Source organism: Patagioenas fasciata, chromosome Z (assembly GCF_037038585.1).
Source record: "Patagioenas fasciata isolate bPatFas1 chromosome Z, bPatFas1.hap1, whole genome shotgun sequence".
NCBI lineage: Eukaryota > Metazoa > Chordata > Aves > Columbiformes > Columbidae > Patagioenas > Patagioenas fasciata.
Window position 1 is genome coordinate 35412255 of NC_092560.1, and position 14525 is coordinate 35426779.

A 14525-nucleotide genomic window follows, 5' to 3' on the forward strand; every position below is an offset into this window, starting at 1 on the left:
AAGGTCAGTTTTGTCTTTTCTGGGATGGTTTTCCTCCTGTTAACCTCTGTTTCTCTTTAATGCTTTCACTAAACCACACACTGGCTAAAATGCATCCCTATTCTCTTGTGTACTTGGAAAGAAAGCTACTGTCTTAGCAAGAAATCTAGCTCTTCCTTACGACTATCCTTAAAAACGGATAATAGTTACCATAAATCTATAATAATATCTTTCTATCTTCCCATACTATATTTCCAAGTTGTGCTTGAAAATGAGCTAATGAGTTGTCTTCATCAGCAGTACCTAGGACATTACAAAATAACTTCGCATACTTTTTTTTTTTTTTTTCCAGAAAGATTTACTGGAGATTTTGTCCAATAGGAAGAAATTAATCTTAAGAAAAAATTGTTATTAAGAGTGTTTCTCCAGGACAGCTGATGGTCAGCAGTGGATCTGTTAACACCCTGTATTTAGTACAGTAATTAGATTACTAGTCTGTGAACATGATGTGACTACAGCTACAGGACAGGTTATCACAAAGGCTGTATTTTGTATTTGTGTAGTGCATTTGAATCTTAGGCAGATTCTGCCATTTTGTAAATGAAGCATAAAAATTTAGTGATCTTTTTAATGCCTGCACACTGCTTTGAACCTGAAAAACTCAAAAAAAAACAGGTAACTAGCAAGTCATTACTGCATATAATTTTGAAATTTAAGAAACAAATTATTTACTGTACTTTTAAAATTCAGCTAAAATTCGTAATAGCCTATTTACAATGCACTGGAGCATGTGGCTTTCTCTGTTAGAATTACACCTGTATAAAGCAAATGTGATTAAAACTCATACGTAGTGTATCAGGCAGCCAGTGGTATACACCAATGCCATGAGATAATGGGGCCTGATTCTTCCTGGGTATAATTAAGAGTCTCATTTATGTTGAAGTGACTCCAGACTACCTCTTGATTCAATTTGCGTTAGAAAGATGGATCCTTATCTAGTATGTTTTAACAGTAAAATCTTGTCTGACAGCCAGAGTTGCTCTGTGACGTGTTGTGGAGAAAGCCCAAGCTGCAATTCTTCTGGACAAGGATGTCTTACATTGTAATATTTCAAGCCCTACAGATAGATGACAGATGAAATACTGGTATTGCTAACTGTGGTCTTTTAGTTCATCACTTTGCAAGGTAACATTGTATTGTACACAAAAGTTAAAAATAAATTTAAAAAAAAATAAATTGTTGTAATAAAACTCTGCCTAGCTCTTAGCAGGCAGAAAAGAAAGCAGCTACTCCAGCAACATGGCAGGACATATAAGTCTTATAGACTGTAGATAGAACTGGAAGTTTTGGGGAAATATTTTCAGATCAGAGCACAATTTTCTTTCAGTTTCAGTGGATTTCAGCCCAGGCTTTCTCACTCAGAATTCTAATATGACGAACACAGTTGCCTTTAGACAACCCCTTGACCTGCAGTTTCCATTACTGGCTGTATTACTCTGAACCAAAGTTTTCAAGTTTTCACCTGGTTTCTGGTGAAGGGAATAGTGCAAGAAGACATTTTTGCCTTATTGTCTAAGTGAGGATCATAACTACAGGGATTGCTTCTCAACACTTGAGAGCAAGCATTTGGTGTTGATTTACAGGGAAAGCAAGACAAGGCGTAATCCTCACTAGCTTCTGGGATATCAGTTACCATAAAAGTGATTGAAAGAGATAGGCTATTGACTCCATTCTCTAATATCTGTCCAGATACATAGGGGACAGAGTTATTGTCACTGAAAATTTGAAACTAACTGCATTTAACCTGATCTTCTGGGAAATGGGAAGAGAGTGTAGCACTGCTCAGTATGTAACATGGTCATTTCCAAAAAATATACTGATAATGTTTTTAATAACCAAAAAAAAAGAACAGAAAAAACAAAATTTCTTTGTTGTGAAGAGCAAAAAATGATCACATTTAACTGTCCTTTTTTTCTTTTTCTCCAGAGATACACCTTATTAAATCATGCACAAACACAGGCACACACAAAATAGTGATTCAACATCAACAAATTGCATAAAACTGTAAATACAGAGAACATGACTATGCTATGTAACAAATACATAAACAATATTTAATATTATTATTAAAAGTTCATTAAATTTCCGAAGTGTTAAGTACCCTTTACAGCAAAACAGACTACTTCTTGTTTTGTTAATTTGTTTAAGCATCCATCATATAATATACCGGATAGAAATCAGCATATTAAGAACACTCTTTCCATTTGCTGATCAATATTCACACTAAACCCTGCACTGTGTTTGACCTATAGGCATCCAGGCATACTGAAGGAAACCTCTGTGAAGGAGGAAGTTTAAGAAACTTGTGACTTGATACATGTAGATAAATTACATTAACCAGAAAAGTAATTCATTCATCTTAACTCTCCTGTCCATGGGTGCCAATATGTTACTGTGCATGGGTTTTTTTGTACCAAGCATTTAGATAACACTGAAAGCAAAGGAGAAGCAAAATTTCAGTGCTGGCATTACTCTTTTCTTGAATGTTTACATGGGACTGAGAATCAGCAAAGACATCTCAGCTGTTACAAATGTAATTACAGCTCATAGGAGGACAAATAAGATTTTAGGTAGTCAAAAACATAAATTCATATGAGCATAATGTCTTAAAAATTCAAATATTCTGTGACCTACTTGCATTGCACCTGAAATAAAATTTGTAAAAGGAAAAAACCACACATAATTGTGCAATGCTTCATATTTTAATATATCCATTTATCTTGTACCCCTTAAACAGAGAACAACCCCATTCAGGTTTTACAGCCACTCTTAGGTATAGAACATTACAGGGCTTACAAAGACTGAGTGGTTGGTGAAAGAGTTATAACCTCTTTACTCAGTACTCATTTATCACTAACAGACAGCAAATAAGTCACACTTTATTTAAAAAAAAAAAAAAAAAAATTACTATATTAACTTCTTTAATTTTACAGCACAAATACAAAAATTATCCTCTGTTATTATTCGTATCAATTATAACAGAAGGTGTAGACAGGCTGGATTGATGAGTTGAGGCCAATTGGATGAGGTTTAACAAGGCCAAGTGCTGGGTCCTGCACTTGGTTCACAACAACCACAGGCAGCACTACAGGCTTGGGGAAGAGTGGCTGGAAAGCTGCCTGGCAGAGAGGGTTCTGGGGGTGTTGACGGACAGCCAGCTGAACATGAGCCAGCAGTGTGCACAGGTGGCCAAAAGGCCAACAGCATCCTCGCTTGTATCAGGAATAGTGTGACCAGCAGGACTAAGGAAGTGAGTGCCCCTCTGTATTCAGCACTGGTGGGCCCCATCTTGAATACTATGTTCCGTTTTGGGCCCCTAACTAGAGGAAAGACTTTGAGGTGCTGCAGAGAGTTCAGAGGAGGGTGACGAAGATGGTGAGTGGTCTGGAGCACAAGTCCAAGGGAGCTGGGGCTGTTTAGCCTGGAGAAAAGAAGTCTGAGGGGAGACCTTATCACTGTTTACAACTACCTGGAAGGAGGTTGTAGCATGGAGGATGTTGGTTTCTTCTCCCAAGTAGCAAGTGATAGGACGAGAGGAAATAGCCTCAAGTTGCGCCAAGGGAGATTTGGATTGTATATTATGAAAAATTTCTTCACAGAAAGAGTTGTCAGGCATTAGAAAAGGCTGCCCAGGGAAGTGGTAGAGTAATACTACAGAACATCCCCCATTCATGAGTTGCTCATTTATTGATGAACAACAGAGTCTGAAACTTGCTATTTCTTTCTGTGTTCAGGGCTAACTGGTCGAAATGTTAGCTGTAAGTATTCTGTATCAAACATTTGGATTACATGAAACATTTTAAGAAAAATCTTGCCTTTTTTCTTATAGACAGCATATTACACACTTTGCAAAAGATGTTAGTTGTTTTTATGCAGCTACAATTCCCAAATTTCTCTTCAGAACTTATTCTTGCCAATTTGAAATGGGAACTTTCATCACAGGTTGCCTTGACTCTACAGATCTAACTGGTGCTCAAATGCCTCAATTGCAACTATAGTTGGATGTGACTAGTGAAGGAAAAGTGTGACATCATGTGCTAGATTGCTGTTCTCAATTGTTATTGAACTTTTTTTCATATAAAGGGTAGAATTGGGGTAACAATACAGAAAAAAAATAGACAATTGCTAATTAGACATGAGTTCTACTAATTTGAAATTCTTTCTAGTATCAGTGGTTTAACCTCCTACCTTTGCAGAAATGTCCAAGAACGTTTTTTTGGCTTAGACCTATGGTATAGATGTACAAAATTTGCACATTATCAGCAATTCTCCAGATTCTGCAGTATACACAGAACATCAGTAGGACTTTTTCATGCTCTCCCTTTGACCTTGGGCTAAGTCTATTATTACCTTTCACTTCTACCAACTAGATTTGAAGCAGAGAGTTTCCTTAGCAAGAATCCTCTCTAATACTCTCCATGTTACTGTTGTATGCAGAAGTGTACTGCTGTTACTTCTTTCTTGAGGATGTTCACAGCAGGTAGTAGAGCCATGTATCTGTCAATGGTATCTGCTAAGTAGTGCCCTGTTGTCTTGAAGTGCCTGACCACCAACTGGTTTGCTCACTTAACCCTGTCATGAAATGTTAAATATTACAGTAGTATTTGATTCATTTTATTAATAGAAAACTTTTGGGATTAATATCAAGCAGAATCTGCTTCCTGAATAAGATATCTGGTGTGAACAAATTTAAGAACTTGTCTATTTCTTTTTCATTGTCATGTAATACAGTGATAAACTGATTTGCTTCATTTTCCCCATCCCACTGTGTCAGCCCTTTAGTCCATTGATTCAGTCCTGTCAGCATTTCTGTCATTACAGAGATCTTATGTGTCTCTGGCAATGCTTTAACAAGAAGTTTTCCATCACCTTGCCAAGAAAAGCTGAGAAACCTGTTAAATGGTTTCTCCATCTCAGCTGGAAGAAATTATGCCTTTTACCTGATTAAGACTGAAATTCATCTTTACCCATCAAGTTAAAAGGATGAGCACTGAATGCCACAGCCAGCTGCCTGCATTCCAGCAAGGCTGGCTGAGTCTGCCAAAATCTCCCTAGGGTAACCGGGACATGTAGGCTGCGATGGCAGTTCTGACAACCTTGCGCAGAAATCAGGTTGTGTTCTCCTCCGCTTCTGCAGGGCAGCGTGCTTAGCTTGTCAGAGTGAAAGCCGAGCAGAATGCCCTTTCCACACATCCTCTCCCCAGCATCTGTCAGGAAGCCTTCTACCAGCAAAGGCAGAAGCCTAGTGGCATCTCGTGTTACAGGGATCTGCACCCGCCCCTCTAAGAAACCCTACATCAACCAACCAAAGAGGCAATAAGGTTGCATTAATTTTCAGATGTGAAAGCTGGGTAGATAATGAGAATAAGAAAGCGTGTTGGTAACATTATTGCCAGATTCCCCCTTGCAAATTTTCACTGGGGTTCCATGTAAACAGTGCAAACATTTCTATTTTATCTGCCCTTTACTTTTTGGTGAGTTTTCAGTCTTCTTTATGCTTCTTGCTACATATTTCTCTGTTAACTGCCCGAATATTTTTAGGCCTTTTCTGCCATCTGCACAGTTATTTGTATCTGTAGAACTATATAAATTGTTCTGGCATCAATGATGCCCAATCCATCTCGCCAGTTGTCCTTTCTTCATCTTCATCCTGTCACTCTGGACTTGAGTGAAACTCGTTAGCCATACAAAAACATGGAATTGCCATAGTGAAAAAGAACAACATGGTAGACTTAATTTCTTCCGTCTGAATTATCATATTAAATCGCTTGATCAGGCAAATAAATAAATAAAATTCTTACTTCTTTTTCTTTATTAGTTACTAATTGCCTCATAGAATGCAAAGTGAAAGTTGTTTCACAAACATTACAAAATTCAAAGCCACTGTGGAAGCAATGTTAGCCAAGGTATCAGGAAGAATCTTCCAAAGGACAGTTTTAGGTAAGCAAAATTTCCTGGCAGAAATTCTATTCATTTGGAGGAAGACAGAAGTTATTTACCCTTCTGAACATTATTCCAAGTCACTGAACCTATAGACCATGCTTGAATAGATTGTAGGCAGAATCTGCATGTTTTTCACTTACCCTGAAATACGAATAACAAGAGGACTATTAAACCTTTCTCAGGTACATGACAGATGATAATCCAAGGGCAGATGACTATCACTGTACTTCAGTGGGTGGAGCTGAGGCCTGCAGAGGTGAATTCATACATCCAAGGTCATCTAGTTTACTGGTAGCAGGGCTAAGAATAGACTCTGCTGACTCCTAGTAGAGCTTTCTGGTCACTAGCCCCTCCTGCTAGGTTCTTATGTCCAACCGTGAGAATGTGGCTGTGAGCTCATGAATCAGGGTATGTAAAAGTACTTGGATCATTCACAGACATAACTTTCACCGATTTGCACTGAATTTTGATTATACATCTTCACTGTTAGTCAAGAGGGTAGAAGTAGTCTTACCATGGCTACATGGCCAAGGGCAAATTTGCTTGCATGGAACTGTGAGTCCCTTTGACTAGACAACCTTCAGAATCACAGCAGGTTATGGATAGCACTCTTGGATATCTGTATGTGGCACATCAGTGGGGACTAAGGTCATAGTCTAAGTCACATGGAAAAGATTAACAAAAATGTTTAAGTTACCATTTTGATGAATAGACATAAGACTCCCTTGTGTTTAGTAGCATTAAAATGTATGCATTTTTATGAAACCCCAGATGTGCTTGTTTTCTTTTTATTTATGTGATAGATATCTTGCAAAACTGTCATTTGAAAACCTCAAAATTCCTAGTCTTTTAGCTCACTTTATTTGGGTGGCAGGTCTTTGGTGAGGAATTTCCACAGTTGGGAGAGCACCACTAATGAACAACAGTTCATTGTAATGAGCTACAGCTTCTGTAGCTTTGAAATTGAGAGAGGCAGTGAGGATGAGGAAGGAGGAAGCTAATGAGGTGAGAAAACAAACATGCATTAAAGATGTGGGATACAACTATCATCAGCTGGAGTCCTAGAATAGATAGAGGAAAAATGGCCAGGCCTGTTCCAAAGCAAGAGGGAAGTGGTTAAGGCTGCATCAAGATCCAAAGCATGGCAAAAGGTAGAACACAAACACAAAATATTGAGCTGTCACATCCCTTCACTGCTGTGTTAATACTTTTAGGAAGCCCTGTTACACAAATCCCTGCTCACTGGGCTGTATAATGCCATTAGTAGCTGTCTGCTCTGAATGGAACTGTGGATCATGGCTTGTATATGATGAAGCTTCCTGCATGCAATTCATGCTCCAGTTTCTGAGTAAAAAATACAGTTTTCTCTCAGTACAAAATATTTCAGCATCAAAAACGTGAGGTACCTGTATTCATAATATGTTCATGGGTATCTGAGAGATGACCACTTACCTCAGCTCATTGCCTGTCAGTTCGAGATCAAGAAAGAACAAAAAAAAGTGTATGCATCCTGTAGAATGGCAGGCATGTGACTGTAATAAAAATGTTCCCTGCTTGAAATATAACAGCCTTTCAGTGTAATTTGAAGGCCTGCTGTTCATTTAAATTACCCACTGTGTGGGCTGTGTGCTATTACACTGCACAACATAAAAGGAATATATAGTATTTGCTTTCTCTAAAAGGAAAAAGGAATGCTAACATAGAACATTTTCAGAATAGTGTAATCATGTTTATTTAAGAAAATCAGTACTTAAAAAAATGAAGAAAAACTAAAAAAAAAATTATACCACCTATGCAAGGTAATTCTGCTGTTTTCTCCACCACTGTTTCTGTACCATAGCCTATTAATATGCAGCAACATGGCTTTGTTTGGAGCTTTACGGGCCTCAGAAGAGCTGGACTGTAACTGTGATAATGAGATTCTTTGTGCAGACAACCAGCTCAGCACCTGCTAAATCAAAACTTGAGTCCTCTGAACATTTCTCTTGGGAAGTGGTGGTAGAATTGCATGCAAGAAGATGTATGACTTCTGTTTATAGGCTCTGGATCACTTAGATTATGTCTAAAGAACACAATGTAGACTGTGAAGAGATAGCTGAGCCTGTCCTGGATAATATAGCTCCAAAGTCAAAACCAACAGAAGATTCTTATGTGGGACAGCAGCACACGTGTGCCTTATCTCTTGTCAGTTTTATAATATACCTCAAGGCTAGCTCAAAGAAGGCTGCTGTTGCTGTTGCCCTTTCTAGGGGTGATTTTTTTGTAAGTAAGCAGCTTTAAGGCAAATAGTAAGTGAAAGGCTAGCTTTATTGAAATTGGACTTTAAGGTGTGCCAGCTGGAGAGCTGAGAAGTGGGATCTTTCTGTGTAAATGGGCTCTAAATAGATAAGCTCTTTCCATTCTGTAACACTGCTGCAGTCCTGGAACAAAGATGCAGGTATATTCTGCCCAAATCAATTGTGCTGGCACAGACAGAGAGAACACACTTGCATTAACTACTACTACTTCATCATTCTGTGAGTAACACAATCTCACTAAATCTAGGAAATGTTCTCTCCTTGCTAAATTTGCTGACATTTCACAGATAAAATTGATCATTCTAATTCATTGATGTGTGGACGTTTCATTTTATAAAATAATCTCAATATAATTTCAGAAAGAACTATGATGATGATGCACAAAAATTGGAATTAAGCAAACAGTTTATTGAATAAACTTTTGGATGGAAATATAATGGATAGGTAAGATTCGTTTAGAGATGGTTTGCTAATCTGTGCTGGTTAACCAAGAAGGATTTTGCCTCAGGAAGAGAGCTACCAGAGAAAGCAAGAGGGAGAGGAATAGTGTGAAAGATTTCACTGAAGTCCTTTACCTCTCTCTAAGCAACAGAGAAGCTGTTTGCTCCTTTCCATGGCTTGTATTTCATTGCAAGAAGCCTCTGTGTTGAAATTGATGTTCTTCTTTAAAAAGACCTTGATTTCAAAGAACTTTACAAGTATTACCAATGAATGTGACAACCACGGCCTTTCCTCTGGGCAGAGACCGATGCTTCCCATGACCAGTTTGAAGCTGGAGGTTCATTTATATAGACTGTACGGGTGTACTATTTGTTAATTCAATTAACCCAAAATTTTACATCTACTTGCCTGATTGGTTTGGGGAATTTGATCAAATGCCCTATCCCAGCTTCTTTTTCTGTTGGATTTGGGTGTACTATTATTACTTTGCAAAACATCGGCATGATCATCTGGTCTTCACACACTACAGAATAACCCAAAGTACAACAGTTGAGTCCCTCGCTAAGTCTGTACTGACAAAGGATTATCTGGATAACGTCACGGTTCTGCCTTCTTAATGATTTCAGTAATCTCACATGATGATGGTGTTTTTTTAATATTAGCCCAGTAGTGTCAGATTTGGAGACTGTCACAGTGCCAACAGCCAGGAGGCACTGGCCTTGCTGTTATTCCACACAGCAAGATCTAGACCTCAGTTCAGGAGTGCACGTTTGATTTCTCGTCAGCAATGCACAGGACTTCCATCCTCACTCTGGTGAGGCAGTAACCCCAAAAAAGCATCGGCACAACTATGCATCTCTTGGGCTGGTACAAAGATACATTTGTTAATCTGTCATTTTATAAAGCAAACAAAACAAGAGGTGTCAAGGGTTTTGATTGCAGGGTGACAATAAAACCCCGGCCCTTCCCTCTCTCCTCTTCCCACTCAGGACAGGCGATCGGGAGGGAAAGAAGGACAGAGAGAAGAGAGTTGGAAAAATCAAAAATGTTTTACTAATGCTACTAATAAGAATAGAGAAAATAATACAAAATACACAAAACCGATCTTGAAAGTCTCAGCAACTGCAGCGCCTGCACCCAAAGTCCTGCAGCCAACCAGAGCTGGATTCAGTCTCACTAGGCCTCAGTTCACAGGGATGACTAGCAAGGTCCTCTCCTAATGTCAGCCATAAGCCAAAGGGAAAAAAAAGGAGGAAAGGGATGAGATCTTCGTGATCTCTCACTTTTATATGAAGTATTCACATGAATGGGATGTTATACACTGTTGGTCAGTTTCTTGGTCACCTGTTTCTCGTTGCCCCTCTTGCCAGATGTCCATCCGTGCTTATCAATAAGTTTGCATTCCATTGCTATGTTTAACAAAACATGTATCTGGTTCTCCAGGAAAATGCAGCTGACATTAAGGCTTTAGCTGACAGGCAAATTCACTAAAAGACAAACTCGTTTTTTAACAAAACCAGGACAAGAGCTTACATTAACCAAACAAAGAGTCTATGCTGATCAAAACTAGTTGCAAATTACATACCAATCTTTAACCAGCTGCCATCTTCTACCAAGATATTCTGTGTGTTCATGTCTTGGCCTCACATTACAAATGGCAGGCTATCATGTGCTTACTAACCTTACCTTCATTGCCCACTTTTAGATGAGTCTGTGCACCATACACCAATCCCCAGACATCATTAGCATGCATAAGTCTTTAAAAGACATACACATTTGACGTATATTCTGCATCAATCAGTACTTCAGTGAAGCCTTTATATGATCTAATGTTATAATGAGGTCTGTAGTAAATGTTGTTCCACTACAATGGAGATAAGCTTCATCACAAATGGCTTGAGCACTTCACAGCTCTCTTCAACAGCTGAAAACAAGGATTTAAGACACAGCTTCTATAATTCAGTCCACCAAACCTCTTGTACCTTCAGCATAAGAGTAGCATAAGCTCCGCAAGTTGAAGGCTTTCCCTCCCAGCCTGTTAGTCTTCTTTCAGGATACAAATATTACACTATGAATGGCCTGCATGATCCCTAATGTTAGGTAAAAATGATGTATTTCTTTTCACAATAGGGAAAAGCTGACCCCAGCAACTGACTGAAATCTTATTCCGTCCAGGAGAGCTGCCTTCAACATGATGGTCAAGGCTGCCTCACTTGGTTGATTACTTGAATTTTTTAGACAGGTTTCACTGAACAACATGGTTCGACACAAGTTATTTTAACTTTTCTATTAAAGGAATTTCCAGAAATAGAGTGTCCAGGTATTTCTCTCAGGAATCAGAAAGAGGAAGCTTCCCAATTAGATTTCCAATGTCTTTTTCTCAGATGCTCTCCTGAAGTCCATCAGCTTGTCTGGAAATTCAGTACAGAAGGCCACACTGAGAGAAGCTACAGTCACCAGAATACGTTCTCCTTTCATCAGAAAGCTGTGAAGCAGGTTTTATGCCATATTTTAGATTACACCTTCTTAGGAGTTCAAAGAGTGAAACTTCACTATCCCATTTTCTGCAGTTCTTCAGTGCCTGACTAGCCAATAATAGCAACCTAGTGTGTTCCCTGCTGCTACAGGTGTGAAAAAAATATGCTTGAAAATATCTGAAATATCCCACCCTGAAACAGAATAAGCCTGGGACTTTTTTTTTAAGCTAAATTTTATGTAGGAAGATATTACCTTTGGCTCTAGTTCTCTAAGAAAGGATTAAAAAGGCAATGTACAGAGCAGTTCAGCTGCAGTTCTGTTGAAACCAGTGGTGTTAAAACTATTTACTTCAGCAACTAATTTATCCTATAGGACATATTGCATAAATAGATTTTTAAAAATATATACAATTATCCAAATGAATTATTAGAATCAGATAGACAAAGCCAGCTTATTTTACAACCTTTCTGTCACACTTTCAGTATCAATAAAACTAACTTTAACTTTTGGTGTCTTAAGAAAAAAAAAAGTCATCTAAATATTTCCACTTTCTATATACACAAATGAAAGCACTGGCACTGTCTTTAGAAATCTATCAGATGAATGTTTAACCAGGAGCACACTGAAGAAAATGACTCTGAATCAGAAAACCACAGAAATGTATTTCTGGAAATTACATATTTTTGATATCTCCTTGGGCTGTGCTATGTGATATAATGGTGTTCCAAATAGTTATCATTATTATAAACATTTCTCCACTGCCTCTTGATGACCCTGAAGTGTCTGTTAGTTTGGTAGAAATTCCAGTACTGTGCAAAGTCATAGTAATAATGCAGTACAGCAATTTGCTAATGAACATTTGTGAAAGCTGGAGAAAAGGAATTTGAGTAGCCAGTAGAAATGATAAAATAAAGATCTACTTGTTAAAATAAGTAAGAGATGCTTAAAAATATTTTTGTGAGGTACGTTAAATGAGAGATAAAAAACACTTTGGCTTTTCCCCAAGACTGCATTTCTAGACACTAGGCCACCATACTATCATCAGGACTTCGTGTCATGTCAGTGTGCTTTGATTTTACCAGTAGAGATTTTTTTCTCCTTTCATTCTGCCTTTTAATTGTTGTAGAAATTAACCTGCAACATTCTTCAGTAGTAACATTCTGACTAATCAGAAACAAAGCTAAGAAATTGAAAACAGGCAGAAATCCATGTGCAACAAATCACTGGTGCTCTGCTCTGGCTCAGAGCTTCTTGGCAGTTAGGTGCAGATTTACACATTGCAGTAATCCATCTGAACCTCATCTCACAAACATCTCATTTCAAGTCAATAAAGACATAAAGGACATGATTCTACAGACACTGCTTTCAGCAAATTTCTGTTTGACACAGTGTAACAGCCTGAGTATAACGTTCAAGTGTAAGATATCTCATAATGGCTCCATCATTTGTACAGTTAACATGTGAGAAGAAAGAGGTCCCACTTGCCCAGTGTTTGGAGGGGTAAGGCTGTCTGGTTTGGGTCAAATTCTTTGCAACATGGGATTCAAAACTGAAGACAATACATTTCATGGTGTCTGTTGGTGCCAGGTGAAGTGAGTCTGCAAGAGGTACAGGAGTAAACAGCTCTACTCTGGAGCACACCCAGACTTTGGAAGTCACACGAAGCATTGCTAGGTGGTGCCTGACCTCAAAATAGGCACTTGCTGTTACACTTCCCGATGTTACTTAAACATTGTTTAAAACAAACCTTCCAGCCAGCAGAGATGGCTGCACCCAGTATACCTGGTTTAGGTACTTTATGATGCCTGTGCTGGATCTCTGGGGCTTCAAATGGGACACTGGAGACTTTTCTGCCCTGACCTTAACCATCACTGGGACATTTTCATCACCAGGCTCATAAAATATTAAGCTGGTGCAAAGGGCTTCTCTTCCCACCACATGGTCACAGAAGAGGCAGACAAAGGCCAAATATATGGCTCTAAGAATCCAGTGAGTCTTATTTTTCCAAAATACCACTTATCTTGTTAGTATCTAGTTTCTGTCTTCCATTTTGTCTAGTACCGAGAGCACCGAGAGAAATCACTTCCATCCAGTGAATATTAGGTATACAAAAAAAACTTTTTTAACCCTTTGCTGGGCTCACAATTTAGATTTATTTCTCATCCATTTGAACTTGAGATTGATATCTACCTGGTGAAATCCATGCCATTATATCAGCTTCTATAAAATTTGCCCATCATGGATTAAGACATAGTGTCACCCAACCCTTTGTGCAGTATATATTCACCATTTGGCTAAAAATAATTATCCAGAACACATGATTCCCCCCCGACCCCATTTTTTTTTAAGTATGGCCTGTGTGAAGATTGCAGTCTTGTTTGAAGCCCAATAGATGTGGCTCGAGCCAATATTAGATTACACTTCAAGCAACACTGGAAATTTAAACTTAAGTATCCTGTATTCAGTGCTCTGTTCAGTATTTTCCTGTGTAATTCAGAGCAGAAACAAGGAAAATAACAGTTAGTGATATAAAATGGTACAGATAATTTATAGCACATACTACTTGCTAATGCCAAAGCAGTTGCCCTAAAACTCAGCTTCTGAAATTCAGTTTACCTTTTGCAACAACAAAGACTGTCAGTCCTCTTACTTATTGTCATTAAGAGATATTGCCTACATTAATGCAGTACTTCTTATTTGGGGTTTTTTGCTTATTGGGGGTCTCTTGCATCCTTTCAGAACAATAGTTAAGTTAATGATGTACTCATTTGGTCTCCCAGTGATCCTTTCAGCTTTTGTCTTATTGTCACAATTCCGGCCTTGCAAACCAGGCTAAAGCAAAGCCAAGCAAATGAATTATCTCTGTAATTCATTAAAGTGTTACTTTCATTACAGGTATCTTTAAATTGCCTTTTCACACAGCAAAGTGCCTTAGAGTAGAGCAAGATATACCCGCAACCATTGCAGAGCTTTTTTTGTTGATGGAATAGCGCAAATGAGTTTTCTCTAAGCTTTCATCACATTTGCTACTTGGTTTGGTGGACAAAGCTTAACAATAAAATATTTCCATGTTAGTCAGAAAAATTATTTTTACAAGAAAATTCTTCATTCACTTTGTTTTCACATGTAAGGATTTCAAGCATATATGAAAATAAATTTATAGTTAGGAACCTATTAAATGCAAGCAGATTTCTGCATAATAGGAAGAGGAAAGGGGGCTGCGCAACAGACTAAATTGCTTCAAACATGGTAGAGTTTCAGGTTTCATGCCCAGAAAGATTAACCTAGTGTACTAAACAGGACATGATAAAGGTAAATCTGAAGGTG